The 19489-nt window shown below is 49.1% G+C and overlaps 1 protein-coding gene across 2 annotated transcripts in view; it reads right to left on the bottom strand.

Annotated features, from left to right (window-relative positions):
• POU6F1 (POU class 6 homeobox 1) overlaps positions 1-19283 on the bottom strand; it is a 46897-nt gene extending 27614 nt beyond the window's left edge. Inside the window, exon 1 of one of the 2 annotated variants that reach the window (XM_082205705.1) lies at positions 18898-19283. The gene's annotated coding sequence lies outside the window, so the exon portion shown is untranslated. Of the gene's footprint in view, positions 1-17715; positions 17871-18897 lie in introns of those variants that run through there. The other variant, XM_082205706.1, reaches the window with a different exon arrangement.
• Positions 19284-19489: the final 206 nt, after the last annotated feature.

Below are 19489 nucleotides of genomic sequence, written 5' to 3'. Positions count from 1 at the left end.
ATATATAATTTTAAAATAATAATAATAAATACAAGTTCCCTGAGCATGCTCACTTTGATTTAAGCAACAAGGAGACTCATCTTGTCTCTTTCTTTTCCCCGAATTCTTGCCCTTTCTAGCCTTTGCTTACATGGCAGGTGACTTCAGGACTTTGATTTACGGCTGCCTTGGGCTGGGCATTGCAGTCTCAAAATTAGAGGTCTCTGGGTTCTTAATTGAAGAAACATGGAGCCAGCTGGATAAAAGAATACTTATGTGGATGTTTCTGGAATATTATTTGTACTATAGCTGGAAACTTTTGTCAATTGGGTTGGTTTCAGCTGATTAACTATTGGGTTAACCCATAGCTGTCAACTTACAGATTTGAAAATAAGGGACCAGCAGCCACAAAAATAAGGGATCAGCAGCCAAAATAAGGGATTTCCCAAGCACAGGTATGTTCAACTTCTGAGCCCCTCCAAGCCAAAGGCAGAAAGCCCAGCCAGCAGCCAAACGAAGCCTCAAGCGGTGGTTCCCACAGTGCAGCAATCCGGCAAAGGGGATGCAGCAAGGAAAACCACCGTCACCTCTCTGCTGTGAAGCGCTGAGCAAAGGTGAGTCCCCAGGCAATGCAGCCGATTTGATCGGCACAAGGCATGCAAGCTCCACCCCCCCAGTCGTTCTTAAGACTCCTTATTGGGTGAGCAACGCAGCCAAGCAACACAGTTGGAGCCTCCCTCCTCCCTGGCCGGCAGGGAGGGAGGGAGAGGAGCTGCTTCCTTTGAAATCCAGGAAATTTAAGGGACATAATCAATAAGGGACAACAGCGGGACGCGGCGCTGGGATAAGGGACTTTCCCACCAAATAAGAGACAGTTGACAGCTATGGGTTAACCTTTCAATCAGAGAGACTGAGACAAAAAAAGAGCACTTGTCAGTTTATGGAACTCTCCATCTACAAGTGCCCCAAATTCCAAATGACCAAACATTGTCAGCTACTTGTGAGTAGGCTTGGAGGGAGGTAAAGGATGACGAAGTATACTATACACCCCGGCAAAATAACATGATTGGAGTCCAGAACGCAGCTTGCGGGGAAGCTCAAGGTAGAACTATGTTATGTCTGGCTGTAAAAACAGTCAGAACAGATTGGAAACCTGGCGAGTTCTCCGACTGCAGTCTTTCGATCCTATCTGGCTACTGGCCTCAATATTTTCCATTTCTAATCTCATTCAAGATGACTCATCCTCATTCCTGGAAAGTCTGCGCCAGGATGGGCCAGCTAACAAAGGACTTTGTTGGCTGATTTTCTTAAAACACATTGACAAAACATAAGGGCAGATACCACGGCATTTGTTAAAAGCCGTTGGAGTGGTGTGGGGAAGGAATTGCAGCCCAAAGCTATAATCTGTCATCAGATCTGGATATTTGGCTGACTATCCGGCTGTTCCTAAAACAAAGCAGAGTGGCTAATAATAGCCTTGCTCTGAACCCCGACATATATAGAAGGAAGGAAAGCTGCTGGCAGAAGGGTGCTTGACTTGTAGCTGAGCATTAGCTACGGGAGAAATTGTCCATATTTGCAAATAAATAAATAAATTGCAAGCTTTGCCAGGAAAAGGTAGTAGCTGATATATTCCTACTTGCCGAGCTATATGATGGCGCTGGAAGATAGCTTGCTCATTCCTTCCTGGCCTTGAGTTGTAATTAAAAATAAATAAATCCCACATCTATTCAATGGCATTGTTTTCCATTATAGGCATGACTTTTCCATCTCTTTATCACGTGAAGGGGGGAAGCAACCCAAATAACTCAGCGAGTTATGGCTGCTGAGGAAACAAGTCCTTGGGACTCAGGAACCCTCCCCCTTTTAAGGAGCTTGGAACCCGGGCCTAAATATGTTCAATTTTGCAGCCGCACATTCTTTCATTAGAGCTTTAAAAGATTGCACACACCCTCTCTTCATTTAAATACATTTTGCAGAATGTAATTTTTTCTGGTGGTGGTGGTACAACCGTCAAATGAAAACAGAGCTGCTATTGACTAATCGTCAGTTCCCAGATCACCAGGGAGCCCCAGTTGCATTCAGCATGTGTGTGTTTTTTGGGGTGGAGGGTGGCGAGAAGGAGGACAATATGTTTCTTAGCATTGGCCAGGTGGCAGTCTGGTGGGTCTACCATCTGCCCATGCTATGGCCTGAGTGCCATTCCAGGAGCCAATTAACTGAGCTGGTTGGTCATGGGGGAGGGAGATCTTTTCCCCTCCAGTTGACTCGTCACCATCAATAGAGGTTCTAGCCCAGGTTTCAGCACAGCCATTCCCTTCATGTCTCCCACCTGCCCTTATTTCATGCATTTATCACATTGCCCCAAATAGAAGTTAGCAGCTTGCAACTGGGGCTGGGAAGGAATCTTACCTACAACTCACACCTGGGATGTTGGCCTTCCTCATAACAACGGGTCATTGTAGCTAATCTTACTTCTACTTGGAGTAAACCTATTGAAAATTATGGACACAACTTGTTTAGGTCCATTCATTTCAATGGGTCTATGCTGAAGAGAGCTTAGCTGGATACAACCAAGCGGTCTTTTGGAAGGGGGATCAATTATGTCTCACAATACCATCACTCCATTCTGGATGGTACTGGGGACACTGAGCAGGATCCATAGCCAGGGTGGGTGGGGAGGGGACTCCTCACTCCACAGTATGGACCCCTAAAATGCCCATGGAATGCCACCTCACAGCTGCCCATGATGCCAACCCACACCATACGGGGCCTTTCTCCCCCAAATGTTGTCCATCATGTGGGCTGCATGGATTCATCAATCAGCAGCTAGGTTTTCAGATGCCTGAACCCTTCCCCTTGTTGTTGTTGTTTAGTTGTGTCCAACTCTTCGTGACCCCATGGACCAGAGCACGCCAGGCACTCCTGTCTTCCACCACCTCCCGCAGCTTGGTCAAACTCATGTTCGTAGCTTCGAGAACACTGTCCAACCATCTCGTCCTCTGTCGTCCCCTTCTTGTGCCCTCAATCTTTCCCAACATCAGGGTCTTTTCCAAAGAGTCTTCTCTTCTCATGAGGTGGCCAAAGCCTCAGCTTCACAATCTGTCCTTCCAGTGAGCACTCAGAGCTGATTTCCTTCAGAATTGATAGGTTTGATCTTCTTGCAGTCCCTGGGACTCTCAAGAGTCTCCTCCAGCACCATAATTCAAAAGCATCAATTCTTCGGCAATCAGCCTTCTTTATGGTCCAGCTCTCACTTCCATACATCACTACAGCTTTAACTATACGGACCTTTGTCAGCAAGGTGATGTCTCTGCTTTTAAAGATGCTGTCTAGGTTTGTCCCTTCCCTTCCACCATGCCAAACCCAGCTGTCAGGGAACTGACATCGGAGGAAAGGGAAGTGGTAAGGCTCCCAGAGACTGGGAGAGAGTCAACAGCCAAAGCAGGGACCAGCAGGGGGAGCGCGGGGTCTCTGGAGGAGGATCTCAGTAATGCTGAGAGAGACGCAGCAGCCCAGGCAGGAAGCAGCAGGGGAGAGAAAGGGGTGAGAGACACTTCGAGCGAAAATAGCGGGGAGGTGTCAGAAACAACTGCAGGGAGACCCATGCTTCGCCGGAAGCTGCCACGTCGTGAGTCCAGGAGACGCGTTTCCGTTAAGGAACTTCTTTGCTGGAAGCGCTTCCGCAGACAGCCACTGTCAGACTCTACTAGTGACTAGAGCAGACATGTCTGAGGAGCTCTGTCACACACAGAGGTTTGTGGGGTCGCACAAACTCTGAAGGGGCACAATTTTAAGCACAAGCAGCTAACCATCCCCTGACAGCAGTCTGACAGTCTCTGTACGCTGCCTGTGCAGGAGAAAGCATCATGAGCAACCCAGTCGGAACCGGAGACGCAGGGGTTGGAGCTGGTCCAAGCTTGGAAGAAAGGTATCAAGCTCTGGAGGTCCAACTTGCGCTGCAGACGGCGAGGCTCGAGGAGAGAAGGGCTCAGGATGCTGACAAAAAGGGGAGAACCACTCAGTTCCCCAGAAAGGTACCAGGATTGGTGCAGAAGTTTGGGGGGGACCCCAAGGATTACCATGCCTTTAGGACTGAGATGCAATATGCTCTGAATGTGCAGTTTGATGAGTTCCCTGATGAGGAATCGCGAGTTGCGTTCGTAATTGGGCATCTTGAGAAGGGGGCGCGGGACTGGGTTCGACCCCTGATGGCAACGCACAACGATATCCTAAAGGACACTATGAAATTCTTTCGTGCAATGGATATCATGTTTTCCAGCGATATTGAGGAAGGGGTGGTACGCAGACAGCTAATGGCTTGCAAGCAGGGAAGCAGATCTGTCCGTGAGTACTGGACTGAATTTACCATGCTGATTCACAGATTGGGGTGGGATTTATCGGCGGCACCCATTCAGATGCTATTTGAAGAAGGTCTTTCTTCAGCTGTGAAAGACGAGCTGGCCAGGAGCCCCAGGGCGGGGTCTATGGATCAGCTGACCAAATCTGCGCTGACCATTGGAGCGCGCCAGGAGGCAAGAGCCTTGGAGAGGCGGGAAGGGAGAGGGGAACGTTGGAAGGAGTTACGCATTCCAGACATTCCTGAGCCAGCTTTCCCGCCGGCAGAGCCGATGGAAATCGGAACAGCCCGCGCGCGCGCAGTTTCAAAGCCCAGTGAGGGGGCGAAGAAGGAGGGAAAGGGAGCCCGGAAATGCTATCTCTGCCAACAGCCAGGCCACTTTGCCAGAGTCTGCCCCCAGAGGAAGGAATGGCAAGGGATGGTGGGAGCTGTTGAGGGGGAAGAGCAGGGAGAAACGGAGCAGGTAAAAGCCAACGCCTGGTTGCCAGCAGGGCACTGCAGCCAGGCCAAAGAGCAGTGAAAGTGCCCCTTCCCCAAGTGCTAGTGCCAGAAGCTCCTCGACCTGCTCTAGTGATTGAAGTGTCGCTAGAGCTGCAAAATGGACACCCCCTAAAAATAAAGGCGCTGTTGGACTCAGGCAGCTCCTGCAATTTCATGAGCAAGGAGTTTGCTGCTGAGCACCAGATACAGACTATCCCTTTAAGCAACCCCCTGCAGGTGACCACGATTGATGGCAGGGAACTGTTGGGAGGAGGCGTCAGCTTGCAGACCGTCCCAATGATAATGAGGGTGGCAAGGCACACAGAACTGATAGCGTTTAATGTGGCCACCTTGGGAGGCGCTCCCATTATTTTGGGAATGAGCTGGCTAGCCCTACATGATCCGCTGGTGGGCTGGCATCAAAGAGTGGTTTCCTTCGGTTCCGCACACTGCTTAGAACACTGCAGGGCGGAAAAGGGGTCAGCAGGGGCCCAAGCCACCCTAGCAGGGACGGAAGTGATGGAGAAGGGGAAGGTGCCACCACAGTATGCTGATCTCAGCGATGTGTTCAGCGAGAAGGAAGCGGACCAACTACCCCCGCATAGGCCCTTTGATTGCCAGATCAATTTACTCCCTGGAGCACAGCTTCCTGTAGGCAAGTTGTATGCCATGTCAGACAGGGAGATGCAGGAGTTGCGAGCGTTCATTGACAAGAACCTGAAGAGAGGCTTCATCAGAGAGTCCAAGGCAGCGGGGGGTAGCCCAGTGTTTTTTGTGGATAAAAAAAACACGGACAAGCCGAGGCTGGTATGTGACTTTCGGGCCCTAAATGCAGTGACAGAGCCGGCGGCTTTTCCTATGCCCAGGATTGATGATATTTTGACCAGGGTGCGAAAAGGAAAGATTTTTACAAAGCTGGACCTAAGGGGGGCGTACAACCTGATACGTATAAGGAAAGGGGATGAATGGAAGACCACCATGTTCACCCCTTTGGGGGCATTTGAATACCTCGTTATGCCTTTTGGATTACAAACAGGCTCCGCGTGTTTTCAAGCCTTTATGAACCATGTACTGGGGCCTTTGCTCTACAAGAATTGCGTGGCCTTCTTAGATGACGTGTTGGTGTATTCGGAGAATGAGGAGCAACATGTGAGAGACGTCAGAGAAGTGTTGAGCAGGCTGCAAGCCAACAGACTGTGGGTGAAACTGGAAAAGTGTCAGTTTCATACCAAGGAGGTGGAATTCCTGGGGTACCGCTTGTCAGACAAGGGGTTGGCCATGGACCCCGGCAAGGTTCAAGCGGTGCTGGAATGGAAAACACCCAAGACCAAGAAGGATGTGCAGAGGTTCCTAGGGTTTGGAAACTTTTATCGTAAGTTCATCCGAAACTTCGCCCACCTGACGGCGCCCATCACGGACTGTCTCAGCAGCAAAAAGAAGTTTGTTTGGACGGGGGAGGCGGAGCGAGCGTTTGAGGAACTGAAAAGGGCCTTCGCCTCTGACGAACAACTTCTACATGTGGATTTACAAAAAAAGCTGAGGGTCGAAACAGACGCTTCTGACAGAGCCATAGGGGCGGTGCTTCTTCTGCAGCCGGGGAAGGAGGGGTCAGAGTGGCGACCGTGTGCCTTCTTTTCGCGAAAGCTGAACAAATCTGAGAGAAACTACACGGTGCACGACCGGGAACTTCTTGCGATTTATGAGGCCTTCCGGAGATGGAGGCACCTACTAATTGGTGCACAACAGAAGGTGCAAGTGTGCACGGACCATAAGAATCTAGAGTATTGGAGAACTGCGCGAGTGCTCAACCAAAGGCAGTTGAGATGGGCCCAGGAGTTCTCCAAATTTAACTTTGAGATTTGTTACGTACCAGGACCGGAGAACGTTAGGGCGGACGCTCTCTCACGCAAACCTGAATATTTGGAGGGAGAGGGTGCACCCGAAGAGACCCATGTTATTCCCGAGGACCGCTGGGTGTGTGGGGCGGCTTTGGTGGGGCAAAGGGAACTGGTAGAGGGAACGGTGCAGGATGAATACGCCCAGGACAAACTCAGGGGTCTCAGGAGGGAGGGAGACAAACCCGGGGGTTTTGAGGAGAGAAACGGGGCGTTGTACTACAAGGGAGCGTTATACATTCCTGAAGGGGAATTGAGGGAAAAGGTACTCAAGCAACTGCACGATAGCCCCACAGCAGGGCATTTTGGGCAACACAAAACCATGTGGCTGGTTACCAGGGAATTCTGGTGGCCCAAGGTCAGGGAAGATGTGCGTGAATATGTGAGAGGGTGTGACCGATGTCAACGAGCCAAGGGGGAGAGGCGGGCACCGGCAGGTTTATTAGAACCACTACCCACGCCGGAAAGACCATGGGAGGCAGTGGCAATAGATTTCATGACTGATCTGCCCAGGTCCAAAGGGAAGACAGCCATTATGGTTGTGGTAGACCTGTTAACCAAGATGGCCCACTTTATAGCCTGCTCACATGCGGTCACAGCAGAAGAAACCGCTAAATTGTTTGTGGAAAATGTGTTTAGGTTGCATGGTGCCCCCTTGAGGGTGGTTTCGGACCGAGGGAAACAATTTACTTCCAGGTTCTGGAGGAAGCTCATGAGCTTATTGCATGTAGAGGTGAATTTTTCCACTGCCCGTCATCCAGAAACCAATGGGCAGGCGGAAAGAGCTAATGGTGTCCTCCAGCAATATTTGAGGTGTTATGTGAATGACAGAGAGAATGATTGGGTGGAGAAGCTGGCGTTGGCAGAATTTGCCTATAACAATGCAGAGAACGTGTCCACGGGGATGAGCCCTTTTTTGGCCAATCACGGGTGTCATCCCCGAGCCTTCCCAGGGGGGGAGGGGGAGAACTGGAGCGTTCCTGCCGCAGAACAGTTCGTTGAAGAAATGGAAGCGATCCATCGCCAGCTCCAACTTAATTTAAACAGGGCGAAGGAGGAATATAAGAGGCAGGCAGACAAAACCAGAAGGGAAGGGGAAAGCATTAGGGTGGGGGACCAGGTGTGGCTGTCCACCCAAGGGTTACCATTTAAAGGAGGTTGTAAGAAGTTAAGACCCAAAAGACTGGGCCCATTTGAAGTCACGCAACAGGTCAACCCAGTGGCTTTCAGACTCCGGTTACCGAACCACATGAAGTTGCACCCAGTGTTCCACAGATCATTGCTGTCACCGTATATAGGGGACAGAGAGGGGAGGGTCAATAGGGGACCAGCTATGGAGGAAAAAGAACACAGCTACCATGTAGCGGAGATTCTCGATTCCAGGTGGAGGGGAGAGCAAGTAGAGTATTTGGTAATGTGGGAAGGGGAGCCGGAGTCGGAAAACACCTGGGTCAGGGCAGAGGATGTAGATGACGAGGTTTTGATTGAAACTTTTCATCAGAGATTCCCTAGAAAACCCCAGCCAGTGGCGAGGTTCCGGAGGGAATACTTCGCCACCACCGACGACGAAGAAGAGTTGGAGGGGTTCGCTGATTCCGAGGTGGAGGAGGATTCAGCGAGTCGGAACGAAGACCGATGGAGGGAATTGTTCGAGACGTCTGAAGATGAAGAGGATTCTTTTAGGGGTTTCAGCTCCTCACCGCCCAGAGGAGAAAGTAGGGGCGGGGGAGAGGGGGGCCCTGGAGGGGAGGTGGATGTCAGGGAACTGACATCGGAGGAAAGGGAAGTGGTAAGGCTCCCAGAGACTGGGAGAGAGTCAACAGCCAAAGCAGGGACCAGCAGGGGGAGCGCGGGGTCTCTGGAGGAGGATCTCAGTAATGCTGAGAGAGACGCAGCAGCCCAGGCAGGAAGCAGCAGGGGAGAGAAAGGGGTGAGAGACACTTCGAGCGAAAATAGCGGGGAGGTGTCAGAAACAACTGCAGGGAGACCCATGCTTCGCCGGAAGCTGCCACGTCGTGAGTCCAGGAGACGCGTTTCCGTTAAGGAACTTCTTTGCTGGAAGCGCTTCCGCAGACAGCCACTGTCAGACTCTACTAGTGACTAGAGCAGACATGTCTGAGGAGCTCTGTCACACACAGAGGTTTGTGGGGTCGCACAAACTCTGAAGGGGCACAATTTTAAGCACAAGCAGCTAACCATCCCCTGACACCAGCAATCCATAAAACTGTGGTCATTTAACTACATTTCTATCCTGCCCAGAGTAGCCCATATTTTAGCACGGTTCTTGCTCCCCTACTATACGCAATTGTTGATTAGTCGTTTAGTTGTGTCCAACTCTTTGTGACTCCATGGACCAGAGCACGCCAGGCACTCCTGTCTTCCACTGCCTCCTGCAGTTTGCACAATTAACAAGGCCATGAGAAAATTAACAAAGTCAACTTGACCATCCTATCTGAACGTGGATCTCACAAGATCCTGTCCCAGCACTGTCTTCTGACTCTCCGTGGGTTCCAAGCTTATAGCAGAAACATATCACGTTCACTCAAGTTTTTCTCCCTATAAAGATGAGGACTACAGATGTTTTAAAAAAACAATCCATGCTGAAGCTCTTAGCATTCCAGATTCCACACTGGAAACCAAACTCTGTGGGTGTGTGGTGCCCCTTCATGTAAGCTAACAAACAAGTCAGCTAACTCTAGTCTCCCAAACTAGGAAACTATATTTAATGAAGCCACAGTTTGAAGTTGGCTTAATATTATCTTGTTCCAAAGCCATTCAACAGTTTCTTGGTTTAGACAAAACAGGAAGATACTTCCTGTCTTCATTTGCAAACACAGCCCCTTTCCGCTAGTGAGCAGCCACAAGGCTCATTTATATCTTGGCTTATTTAGCTGAGTTTTAATTGTCCAAGGGTGGCCAATATTTCTCAACAAATTAGCCACCAGGTGCTTTTGTTATTTTTTAAAAAATCTTTTTACATCCATTGGTTAGCTAACTAATGAAAATATGTTTGTGTTACTACCAACACTGTGATTCTTTTCTGCACTATGTTGCTTTTTTCATTTCCTTCTGAAATTCTCCTGGACATTCCTGTCTTGCGTATATAGGTTTGCAGATTCAGAACTGTACATCATGCATTTGGTAAACCTGCCTGGGGCACACGAAAGCTCATGCCATGACAATTTTTAAGGTGACACAGGACTTTTTTGGTTTTGCTTACCATCATTTCAAGTTAGTACCAATACATTAAAACATCAAAAAGCTGTGCAACCTTTTGGGAGGCAGAGACCTGAGAGGGCATCAGAGGAGGGAGGGAAGGAAAGAGAGACAGAGGCCAGTGTTGCCCGCGGCACCCCTGACCATCATTCAAGGCACCCCAGGGTGCCACACCACACTGGTTGAAAACCACTCCATTAATGAAAAATGACACATTTGCCTCTTGAAGCAAAAACAACCAGAGGGTCTTGAGGCAGCTTAAAGACTAACAAATTTATTATGGTGTGGGTTTTCGTGGATTTAAGCTCACTGCATCAGATGCGTGAACTGAAATCTTAGTTGGCAGGTCCAAAAAGGAGACAATTATAAGGTGGGGATTTAATGGCAATGAAATGCAAAGGTGTCAGTTAAGTGCTTCAGAATATTTTCTAAAGAGGCACGACTTTCGCTTTTTGCATCAGCAGATTGGTAGGAATTGCTGAAATTATATTAACACCTATAGAGAGGTAGAGAACCATTCACAAGAAACAGCCACAGACAGCACAGGTACCCTGGCTGGGCTAATGAACATCCTTTGTCTTCATTTAACCCACACGGCATAGCACTGAACTTCCTGCTGAATTGTGATTCAGCTGTTTCTTCTTTTGACATCCCGGTGTTTCAGAATGGCCGCCTTTAGGTCAGTAACAGTGTGTTCTGGGAGGCTGAAACATCCTCACTGGTTTATTGCTATTGTCACTTTCTGATGTCAGATTTGCACCTATCTATTATTTTGCCTAGAATAGAGACTGATCTCTCAGACCTATTAGTAATATGGGGCAGGAAACGCTCCAGTGCTTTATTTTTCCATGGATTTTTTTGTGTGTTTCATAAGTTTGTTAGGAAAAATGAATGGATGCCAATGGCAAATAAATATTATGCAAGCTTGTCATTTTCAAAGTTTTCACTTTGCTTACTAAATACAAGTAAAAGATGCAGAATTAAGTCACTCTCCAGGTCATCAGCAAATTTCTCTAAGCAAACTGAACATTTCCCCTAATTCGCATAAGGTATTTTATGCTGGAAAATTTACACCACTAAACAGAATGCAGTAGGGATTTGTTAACAGATGATAGCATAAATCGCATTGGAAAAGAAGATGAATGAGCCCATGATACTTTGGATCACATCATCAAGTCTTATAAAAACCATGCCAGAATGGACATGAGGTGGGGCAGATTTGGTACCTGGCTCTGTCACAGGATCTGTTTCCTGTGCCCAAAATTTTGTTAGCTGGTTGTTGCTGATGCAGAGTTTTAGGTTGGGTGCTGTCTGGAAGCAACTACAAGCCAGTGACTTCCAAGGCCTGTGACAGGGAAGTGCCATTGTCCAGGACGGGCTCTAGAATCCTGATGATATGTCTGAGTGGTTTCAGCTGAAAAATAAGTGACAGCAAGCAGAGGCCTGTCATTTTCTCTTCTAAGCCTGCCCTGTAGATTGTTCCTGGGTACCATTCTGGCCTTCTTGATGCATTATTTTACTTCATTGTGTAGGTATCGTAGTCTCAAATGTCTGATGAAATTCTTAAGTAGTCTGTCTGATGACCCTGAACAGATGTAGTTGTATCATAGGGCTTAGCTGTAGACAATGGACTCATGGTATGTCCTGGGTGGAAGCTGGAAGCATGAAAGCACATTTAGCAACCAACACTTCCTATGAAACATGGTTCTAATGTGTCCATTGTGCAGTTGTACAGTAGTATACAAAAGTATACCTCTTGCATAGATTGTAGGCTAATTGATAGTGGACTGGCAAATTACTGGGCTGCATCCAACTAAGTTCTACTCAAACCCATGGAAATTAATGGACCTAAGTTGGACAATTCTATTATTCTATGTCCATTCATTTCAATAGGCCTACTCTGAGGATAATGAACACTGGAACAAGCCAGTGTAGTGGTAAGTACGTACTGTCCATGAGTCCGTATGACAAAGATGCCATCAGCATATTTCACATAGAAGAGAGGCTTTTGGGAATAGGAGTTGAGAAAGCATTGTTTTAAGTGAGTCATCAAGATGCTAGCACACTGTGGAGCCAAGCAGGTAATCATGCTAGCACCATCAATCTGAATACACATATTCTCCTCAAAGCGGAAGGAATTATGGTTAAGTACAAAGCAGCCAACTTTAGTAGCCATGTAGTTCCATCTTTGTGGAGGAGGATTCTGGTGTAAAGGGTGGTCTCAACGCAAATGCCAACTAGGGTGGAGATTGTCAAAAGATTGCCATTTTCTCAGAAAGTCGGTGGAGTTGATGTGCCTATTTGGGCCATATGAACTTCAGAATTGGACTATGAATTAATGGTGCTCAGCATATAAGGAATACAAACTGGAACACATTATATGAAAATAGGTTCCAATGAACTGGGAATTACAGCTGTACTCTGCGGTTGTTAACCGCCCTGAAACTGGTGGCAGAGGAAGAATACAAACCGGCTTAAAATAATTTTGTAACATAGGGGTTGGGAATCAGATGTTGTTGGAATACAACTCCCATGATCCCTGGCTATTGGTTGAGGCTCTTGGGAGTTGGAATCCAACAACACCCAGAAAGCCACAAGTTGCTCCTCCCTGTTGTGATTCTTGTGTAGTATTGTTTAATAAAAAAGCAGAATTCCATTATTTCTGTTGTAAAATAATGTAAAAGGGGGGAGCAAAGTGTAGTCATTTACCCATCTTCTGTCTTTCAGCAAGGCAGAAAGCACTGGCATAAAATCTCAAGTGTCTTTACAGATTTCTTTCTCACTTCTCAGCAGATGCCTACTGCACAAGAGTGGTTAAAAGAGTGGAATGGGACACATTTGCAATGGTAATTTTATGAAAATGCACCTGTTTCGTTCTGATTATTTCAGGCGCAACAATGTTAGTTCACTTTTGCAGCAAAACGTGAAAAAGTAGTGTTGAGATAAAAGCTATTTCTTGATCTCTGGAGGCAAGGGGAAACAGGGGGGGGGGAGAGAGAGATAACGCTCCCAGCACAGAATGGAAGACAACATGTTAATATATCATAAAATTAAATGAGGGTAATATATTCACTTTCCAGGCTACAGGAGGGAGAAGGTGGAGCTTAGTGTGCCATCAATGATTAAAAGGTTTTGAATGTCAGTATGCAAATGTGCTGCAACTTTCATTTCCTCCCATGTAAATGATCGAAATGTTTCTGAAGTGAAATCTTGTTCCATTTAATGGTGTTTTGAATATGCATTTTTCCAAAGGCATACAAACACAAGGCTCACAGGACCCCTTCTCCTTTACAAAGGCATATAGATCAGAGAATAACTACGCTACATCTTAGTTTTCTGTACAACTAGCTTTTAAAAGTTAACCCTACTGACACAGGAGTTGATTTTAGATAGCAATCTTGCCCCACGGCAGTGAGCAGAATATAAAAGGGGTGTGTAGCCGCTGATCCTGTCCAACAGAGAATAAACATCCCATTGTGAAGCAGGCCTAATCTCAGCCCCAAAGACAGTTACAGTGCCAGAGCTCAAGGCAGAAGGGCTGTTTCCCACCCTTCAGAGCTGAACTCTTCCCTCCCAACTCCTCCCTTTGCCTCACTAATAACATATTTTAAAGGATGCAAGAGTTTATTTTTGAGCTTCTGCTGCTACTAGGGGAAAGGGAGACAGCTGGATCAGTTAGTTAAAAAATGGGACTTCCGGTCAGCGCCAGCGACGAATGTCGGATTCCCTCCGAGCTCCGGAGGGAATCGGCTCCACAAGGGACTGGGTCTGACCGCTGCGGCGAAGCGGGACCCGAAGAAATCTCAGGCGGTGAAGCCTGAGAACTTGGAGACTCGGCGGGCTCCGTTTGCGCCACCCCCGCTGTAAAGGAGCCTTTTTAAAGGCTCCGGAACGGAACGGGCGTGTGTGGCGCGGAGCTGAGAGTCGTCTACCTCCTCCGTGGAGTGAATCCAGACGTCTTTACGTATTATCCACAGAACCTCCCCAAACTGGAAGTGGATGTTTATTTATTTCATTTGAATCCTGCCTTTTCTCCACAGAGCTCAAGTCAATTAACATACTAGCGCCCCCCCCCATTTTATCCGTACAACAATCCTGTGAAGTAGGTTAATGACTGGCCCAAGGTCACCAGTGAGTTTCTTTGTTCTGGGGATCTGAACTGAGGTTTCCCCTGCCATCAGCATCACAACACCAAGTGCCCTCCCTGGGCAGGGATGGCCACAATCATCTGTGATGTGTTTGCATGGCACAAACACTTCCATTAAAAGAGTTATATTCAGACAAGCAACAGTATTGTAATGGAATGTAGTCTGAATAGTTGCCTGAAGAGCATGCAGTAAAGTACACACCTCACAAAACTTAGTCCTTCACTACACCATCACAAAGGTGCCAAATGAGGCTTTAAAAGGTAAAGGATCCCTGACAGTTAAGTCCAGTCGCGAACGACTCTGGGGTTGCGGTGCTCATCTCACTTTACTGGCCGAGGGAGCTGGCGTTTGTCCGCAGCCAGTTTTTCCGGGTCATGTGGCCAGCATGACTAAGCCGCTTCTGGCAAAATCAGAGCAGCGCACGGAAACACCGTTTACCTTTCCCGCCGGAGTGGAACCTATTTATCTACTTGCACTTTGATGTGTTTTTGAACTGCTAGGTTGACAGGAGCTGGGACAGAGCAATGGGAGCTCACCCCGTCTTGGGGATTCGAACCATTGACCTTCTGATCGGCAAGCCCTAGGCTCAGTGGTTTAGACCACAGCGCCACCTGCACAGCAAATGGGGCAAATGGGACATAGACATAGACACACACACACACAGCCACACCTACGGTTGTACACATAGGCTTAAGGGAAGCTGCAGCACTGCCTTCCCATCAAAAGCAGAAGTTTTTGCTCACCTCTCAGTATTTGTTACATGCACAAACCAAACTGTGGGCAGTTTAGAGGTTCTGCCTTACACTGATCCATTTAGCTCAGTAAAGTCTGTAGATAATTGGAATGATGACACTTGGCTTCAAATCACTACTCAGCCATGAAACACCCTGAGTCAGTTGAAGTTCCCTGAATTTTTAACCTAAACTTTTAGGTTTAGACAAGAGGAACATGTATGCCTCCCTGAGCTCCTTGGAACTGCAGGGTGAAAATGTTATTTAGGAATACATTGGGCAATGATTATCCAAGTCTCACACAGCAGACCCTTGCGGCTGCATTACCTAACATCCTTTTAAAGCTTTTCCCATCTATACAGTGTATTGAGCTAAACCCCAGCAGTGTCAGGGGCTAAACTTCAGTCATAATACTTACATGTAAAGCATATGCTCATCTGGTGAGTCACTTCCAAATCTATGTACATGTGACCAAAATAGCCACAACCACCAAACACTATGTCAAATACAACCGGTGGCCTGCACACTGTAACAGTGCACACATCTTTGCCTACATGGAGATTATATTTGAGCCACAGTTGAATCAACCTTTATACAAAAAGACACACAAGCAGCGGTTGCCATAGCCAACTGTTTTATTAGCCTTGAGGCACATTCAGCCCCATTGCGCAGCAAAGATAGGAATTATTTCTATCTTTTTACAATGCCCCCTCGCTTCCTATCAGTGTTGAGACCTCACAGAGTTGGTAAAGCTGTGTTCCATTTCACATTGCAAGCAGAGGCTGACATGTCTGAAAACACCGTCATAATTCTCACCTCTGGCATTTAGTTTTCGATGCGGAGATTATTTCTCTTTTTAAGTACAAAGGAACATTAATTCAAGACGGCCCACACTTGTGTGGTTTGAAATGGTACAGCTCAGAGACAGCTTTGCAACCTCAGTGTGAACTAGTCCTTGGTTTGGCCAGTCCTTCTTGTGAGATTCTGGTTAACCACTGTGGGAAGAGGATGCTGGACTAGATAAGCCTTTGGTCTGTCTAACCCATCAGAACCCTTCTGCTGTTCTGATGTTCAATCTGCAGCAAAATTTGTAAAAGTGGAGAAAGAGGCGGAGAGAGGAAGTACCAAAGGTCAAGCTGTCCTTAATGTCCTCTGACCTTCACTCTCCAGCCCTTATTCCTTGAAATGAGAGGTGTGAGAGAGAGATGTGGTGTGTGTTAGAGATCCATGATCAGATCTTGTTGTACAGTGGTGCCCCGCAAGACGAATGCCTCACAAGACGGAAAACCCGCTAGACGAAAGGGTTTTCCGTTTTTGAGCTGCTTCGCAAGACGATTTTCCCTATGGGCTTGCTTTGCAAGACGAAAACGTCTTGCAAGTGTTCCGATTTTTTTCCGCCCCCCCTTTTTCTAATCCGCTAATCCGCTAATAGCCTTTTAGCTGCTAATCCGCTAAGCCTCTAATAGCCGCTAAACTGCTAATAGCGCTAATCTGCTAATAGGGTTGCTTCGCAAGACGAAAAAACCGCTAGACGAAGAGGCTCGCGGAACGGATTAATTTCGTCTTGCGAGGCACCACTGTACTTAAAAGAGTGAGAGAGACTTAAAAGCAGCCATGGAGGAAGGGGCCAAATTGAAAGGAATCCCGTGTTGGGAGAGGGTTGAGATCTAAGCCTTCATTTCTCCAGTTTCAACAAGTTACACTGAAGCTATTCAGCTATTAGCCATTGAACTGGGAGAGGAAGTTGGGGAGATTATTATTATTATTATTATTATTATTATTATTATTATTAGTACACTACCTTTCAGTGGAACATCACGGGGTGGTTTACATCAGAAAAATACAGAATGAGAACACAAAATACATTAAAAACAAACAAACCAATAACTCCCCTTCCACACATTTAAAAAGCCATAGCATGTTAATCAGCCAAAGGCCTGATTATAGAGAAATGTTTTTGCCTGGTGCCTACAGATATGTAACAAAGGGAGAGCATCCCACAAACGGGGAGCCACCACAGAAAAGGCCCCTTCTCGTGTTGCCACCCTCCGGACCTCTCATGGAGGAGGCACACGCAGAAGGGCCTCAGGTGATGACCGCAGGTCAGTTTATTTGGCAGTCTGTGAGGTATTCCAATCCTCAGCCATTTGAGTCTTTATAGGTCAAGACCAGCACTTTGAACTGGGACCCCAAACTAACTGGCAGTCAGGGCAGTTGGCATGGGCATTATATGCTCAATATATGCTCATTATATGCTCATTATATGTTGGCTGCCCACTCTCCACCTTAGAGCAGATTTATGCCACAAGGTGCCATAGGAAGGCACTGGACATAGTAAAAGATCCATCGCATCCTGGTCACTGTCTCTTCGAGCTCTTGCCGTCGGGACGGAGATACAGGACGATGAAGACAAGAACGAGCTGTCTTAAGAACAGCTTCTTCTCCAGAGCGATCTCGGCCCTGAATGGGAAGCCCGGACTTTGAAAGTCATCTAATCTACCTTGCTGTATTATAGTGTTTAATTAGTGTTTTTATGGAGCAGTCAAGTAATTTCGTTGTCCCCGAAGGGGGCAATGACAATAAAGATATTATTATTATTATTATTATTATTAGAATTATTATTATTATTACTATTATTATTATTATTATTATTATTAACTGCCTTGCCTCATAAGCAACCTGGGCTGCCAAATTCTGCATTTCCAGTGATCAGATTAAAAGGGAAAGTATCCACTTCTTTTGAAGCCCAACAAAACAACGAGACCCGCTTGGCCTGTGGTCGCAAGGAAGCCATGCCCGACATTGCATAGAAAAATGCGCTGCCCTTCCCACCTCACCCTATTTTGGCCGCGCTGTCCACAAACTCCGCCGCCCGCCAGGTGCGCCTTCCTGCCTCTAAGACCCACCTGGATACCTGCCGCGTCGGAGGGCGACATTTGGCGAAGTCCCGAGGAAGCTCCGAAAGTGCCGCCCGGCTTCGCTACGCCCCGGACTGGACGCCAGCCGCTCCCTGAGGCGCCCTCGCCTTCCTCGGGCACCGGGGGCTGAGCTCCGGCGGGGCCGAGAGGCTCCGGAGCTCACGCTACCCGGCTTCCTCTTCCCGTTTCCCGCTCGCGCCCAACTGCCCGCGGCGCCTCCGAAGCCGAGCGCGCCGCTTCGCCCCGGGGTGCCGGGTTCAGCCCCGCACCGGGAGCCTCTTCCTCGCGGGCCGCCCCACACGCCCCCCCGGGACCCCCTTTCCCTGCGAGCCCCTCGGGCTCCCTTTCCTCGGGCCCAGCCCCAGCTTCAGAGGGGGCGCCCTCGGCACCCTTCCTCTCCCCTCACAGCCCACCCCACACCGCGGGGGGTGCTCCCCCCTCCGACTCCTTCGCCTGGGGACCCAGCACCCCCCAGCCCCCTTCTTTCCCCGCGGGGGCTCCCCAAGCAGCCTCGCCCTCCTTCGCGCCCGCCTCTCCTCCACTTAGGATGCTGGGTCCGTTCCTTAAGTTTGCATGCCGCCCTTCGCCCGAGCAGGGCGGCTTGCAGCACGAAAATGCCAAATAGACCCCCTTTGCCCTCTGCCTCCCTCTCGAACCCATTTCTCGGCAACTTCTCCTTCGCTCCTCGCCGCTGGCTTCTGCCGAGCCGGGCTCCAAGCCTCCAGGAGAGCCGCCTCATTATTATTATTATTATTATTATTATTAGCCCCCCCTTTTTCTTTCCCACCCATTCCCACTGCCCATTTCCTAGCCAGCCTCTCCCTCTCCTCGTGCAGTCCGGATCCTCCCCCACCCCACCCACCGACACCCCCCAGCAGAAAACCGATCCCTCTACATTCCTTTCGATGGAGGGTTCCCTCCCCCAAAAAAGCAGATCGGTGGGGCTGCCCCCCAGCCCTGCCTGCGCCCCCCCCCGCCCTCTGCGCGCCCAGGGCTGCCTCGCCATCCCCGGCGTCTCCCCCGCGCTCCGGCCCCTGTTTCCCTCTCTCTTTATCATAAATATATAAATTATGCTAATTAAGACCATTGCATATTCACCGAACCGGGTCCCCCCCGCCCCCCACCCCCAGCACCGGCCCCGCCGCCGCTGCCGCCCCCCACCCCACTCACCGCTGCGCAGCCGGGAGGGACCCGCTCGCCCCCTGCCCGGGCCGGGGCTCCTCCGAGCCGATCTTTCCCCCTCCTCGTCTTCTTTTCTCTCTCTCTCTCTCTTTCTTTTTTCCCGGGGAATAATTAAAAATTCATCTCACAGCAGCGGGAGCGAAAGGCGCTGCTCGCACACGCACAAAAAGAGGAGGGGGGAGGAGGCAGCGCCCCCCACCCCCAGGGCCCAGCCGGGCTCAAGCCCTCCTGCAAGCGCAGCCCCCGAGGTTTTGCACCGGGCCTGCCCCCCCGCCGCAGCCGCCCGAGCCCCTGCCCCGCCTGGGGGGAGAACGAGGGGGCAGATTTCGGCGCTGGGGGTTTTTTAGCTGCTGCGTCATGAACATAATTTATGCAAGGGCCTTTGCCGCATCCTGCACAGCCCGCGGGAGGACGCTAGGGGGAGCAGGGGAGCCCCCTCCCCGAGGCCCCGCCCCGTTTGCCCCCCCACACAAGGTCCGAAGTGCTTTCTCGTTGCAAAAAACGAGGAGGTGCGTGCACCGGTGGGAGGGGATGAAACCGAGGAATGCCCCAAGCTGTGGGGAAGCGACTCCTTTGCCGG

This window comes from Podarcis vaucheri, assembly GCF_965113315.1.
Source record: "Podarcis vaucheri genome assembly, chromosome: 2".
Taxonomy (NCBI): Eukaryota; Metazoa; Chordata; class Lepidosauria; order Squamata; family Lacertidae; genus Podarcis; species Podarcis vaucheri.
This window is presented reverse-complemented; position numbering and strand designations above follow the sequence as displayed.